Here is a 4000-nt window from a genome sequence, read left to right on the forward strand (position 1 = left end):
ATTCTCTAACCGACAACCACCACTATGAGCCTAAGTGGTGACACAACGTCTTGCCCACGGTGCCACAACTGTCTTATACTTTGCCGTCATATAGAACGCTTAACTTAGTGGATCCACTAGTCTATGCTAAAAGCTTCTTAATGAGTCATCTAAAAAGTATGATCCTCTACTACCCATGATGGCTACATGGTTTATGGAGACTTGAGTTAAGATGAACTCGCATCCCCATATCGGTGCTCAATACTACTCCCAAAATATACTTAGCTCATATGTTTTTAAAACAAACTTCTTTTTTTGTTTGAGATAATTACTTTGTAGTCCTAGAACAAGAGAAAAGAATTCAAAAAGGGAAGATTCAAGTGCCTTAGGGGATTCAAGCTTGGATTCGAGGTAGGTGATGGTTGTGATTCTATGATTGTGTGATGTATGTTTGTTCTTGCTTCATTATGATACATGTATGTATGCAAATATTGCATTATTGATCACAGTTGTTTTAAATGAGGATAATTGAATAATTGTATGCCATGAATCACCTTTTGTTGTATGATTGAGAGAATATACATTGTGATTGTGATTGTGGTTTGTTGAATGGGCGAGTGTCATGATCCGACACACTAACTGGGATCGGTTGCCACGTTCTGACATAAATATAGGATCGAATTGCCACGTTCCGGCATATATATGGGATCGGATTGCCACGTTCTGGCATATCTAACTGGGATTGGTTGCCACGTTCTGGCGTAAATATGGGATTGAATTGTCACGTTTTGGCATAAATATAGGATCGAATTGCCACGTTCCGACATAACTAACTTGGATCGAATTGCCATGTTCTGGCATATATATGGGATCAAATTGCCACGTTCTGGCATGTTAACTATTTGGGTTTGGGTTTTGTGAGAGGACCATTGAATTGTGTTGTGTATCTCCTTGTGATGAGTTCGTTCATATCTAATGATGATTGATATTCGAAGATGGTAAATTGCTCTAAATTGTTATAACTGTGATATGTGAGAATCGTGAAGTTGTTCGTTTTTTTGTATATGTTGATGATATTGTATATGTTCGATATGTGCATGTGATTATATTGTTGTATTGACTAATGTATGTTACGCTTAGTGAGATAGCCGCGTGATCCTACTAGTACACGGTGGTTGTGTACTAATACTGCACTTGCTCTTTCTTTGTTGAGTACAAGACATCTTCAAGTGGCTATTGATAGACCTCAGCTAGGTTACTATGAGCGTAATCAGATTCAAGGGTGATCCAGTGCTTTTAGCCTGTCATGGATCTTCCCTGTATAAGTCCACTCTTTTCGAACTCAGACTTTTGTGTAAGGTGTTGTTTAGTTTCGGGGTTGTACCCCTTGTTATTAGACTTGTCGTTAGAAAAGTTTTGGTACATTGACTTTCAGGTTCTAGGTTAATTCTTCCGAATTTGTTAGTTATTGATGAACTTTTGTTAGAGTTTATGGAAACTCTATTTTCTTTCCTTAGTATTTGACTTATATGCCTTAGTTTTTAGATTGATTGCTTGGTTTGGGTTGTAGTATTGGTTCTCCCACCGAATGGTTAGTTTGGGTGCCAATCACGACAGTCTGAGTCGTGACCAAAAGTAACTCTACATGTATTTAAAATGTTGTAAGTTATGAAACTACTTTCCATATGGTAGTGAGGAATAAGTTAGTATGTAACAATATTATCTTTATAGATGATAATATACACTAGACTTTCAACATGTTGCTTTAAAGATCTTTTTGTGTGACACACGTGTTCTTTGTATGTGCTAACCATTGTTTGCTCATGTCTCTCTCATGCGCTTTGTGCACACTTTAGTTTTTTTCATTTCAAAAGAAGATTTCAAAATCTCAACCAACCAGTCTAACACACAACAAACCATTGTTCGTTGCAGCTCAGATGGAGAACAACAACTCTAACGTTGACAACTCGACCTTTAGTGGGAATTCAACCCATGCCAATGTGCCAAGAGATGTAGGCACAACTGAAAGTATTGTTGGTAATATCCTACCCCAAATCGAGGAATATTGGGCAGCCTACTAGGAACTTTATCGTACATATCTTTCTTTTTTTCTTACAGAAAACCTTATTCCAGTTAAGTTTCTTCACTTAACCAAGGTTGTTTTGTTTATCTTTTCCATGCCTTATCAATTAAACTGTGTTTGTCACTTGATTTGAAACTTAATCATATGCTTATATTTAATTTAGGTATTTGTTGCTTAGATAAAAAGATGCCATCTCAGAAAACGTTTATTGTTATTTTTCAATAATTCTTGGTTGAGTTATTCTCAATTGAAAATATTCCAAAAATTGTCACATGTTTTGATAGCATTCAACTTCTAATTGTAACCTAAAATCTTGTGGTCCTAAATTAATGTTATGTCAAATGTACCAAAATTCCCTTTAATCATGTGGCTTTAAACATGTTACATAGAAAGTTGAAATTAAAGTGTTGCTCTTTTCATTTTCTTGATGCCTTTGATATCCTTTTCATCTCATTGTTAGTTGATGGTTCGTAAAGTCTTGTGAACTTGTATGTTTTTCCATTTTAGATGTTTTTTCTATTTTTTTGTTCAATGAGTCTACTCCTAAAGGAGTTCAATATTTCAGGAAAGATATGGAGATGATGGGCACGTAATGCTTTGAAAACACAATAATTGAGAGGTTGACACTTGAATTTTCTTTTTATGGATATGTTATCTTGTTACATGGTGTTTTATCTTTTAGGCCATTTTGGAACTGCACAGGTGTATAACTGCTGGATTAAGATTAATGGCTTTTTACTTAAGCATTAATGGCTTTTTACTTAAGCATTAATGTCCATACATACCAATTGCCCAATTCAACATGTCTTGACAACAAGGAGCATTGATCCATATGCTTGGTAAGTGACACCTAATTTTAGAACCCCCACCTCCGAGTCTCTAAGCTTATTTAAGTTTGGGACATGTTTGTCTTAGGACTATTACGACAAGGAAAAATTCACTGAAATCAATTGTAGTCATTTATTCCATTTTGGTTGTATTAGAGAGTGGATCAAGCTCAAGAACTCTTGCCCTATTTGCAAGAGGGATGCAGCTGCAAGAATCAGTTAATTTTCTGGTTGGATGGACTAACTAGTGGAGTGGCACGGTTAAGCTCAAGAGAGTTGAATTAAACCTGAAATTAAGGAACCATTCTAAGTTTGATAAAAACAAACAATGATCTTTAAGTTTGATGTGTTTTCTTTCTTTTTCGACTATACTATGTATTATCCTGACTTTTAAGATGAGCATAAGTTGGTACTCATGTTGCTTTGAGTTGTTGATATCGAGCAAAATTTTTGTTCATAATTGATGCTTACTGCAAGTTTGAAAACCTCTTGATTTTTAGTTTTGAATGCCTCCCGATTTTGTTCTTATATAGAAGGTAGGCATTCTATTCAACTAAAGACCAACAACAATAAAAGTATTTATTGTCATTCCAAACCATCAATAACAAAAATCATTAGGCTGATTCAAATCTGTAAGCTTCTCCGTTGCCATAATCATAGTGATAACCCTAGAAATCACAAGCACAAAAATTTGGCTGAGAGAGAGTTCGCCATCAGAGAGCATCTAGGTTAATTAGTGATTTTATAATATATATACTAGGCAGTTAGTTAATTTCCACTATTTTGCTTCAGTAATTTTTTTTAATTATAAAAATGTTGAGCGGAGTTGCAAGGCTTAAATAACTTGAATCGACAATGTCAATGAAAATAGAGATCCCATTGTTTGAACATGAATATGAGAAGATTGACATGATCTATGATCTTCTTATGTATTATGCATGATATTAATTAAAGTCTCTACTTCCTTTTTATTTTGTTGTCTCCGTGAACATCATCTAAAATGAACAAGTTCTGTGTTTGTCATTTAAAATAGATATTCATATCTTTCTCATGCGGCAGGTATATTGTTTCCGTCAGATAAATTATAATCAAAAAATCTTTTTATTTTACC

At 34.7% G+C, this 4000-nt stretch overlaps 1 pseudogene; it reads left to right on the plus strand.

The window, feature by feature from the left end:
• Positions 1-1916: 1916 nt before the first annotated feature.
• On the plus strand, positions 1917-3112 carry LOC125837386 (uncharacterized; annotated as a pseudogene).
• The last annotated feature ends 888 nt before the right edge of the window (positions 3113-4000 follow it).

Source organism: Solanum verrucosum, unplaced genomic scaffold, assembly GCF_900185275.1.
Source record: "Solanum verrucosum unplaced genomic scaffold, falcon-dt-bn FXZP01000147.1, whole genome shotgun sequence".
Classification (NCBI taxonomy): Eukaryota; Viridiplantae; Streptophyta; class Magnoliopsida; order Solanales; family Solanaceae; genus Solanum; species Solanum verrucosum.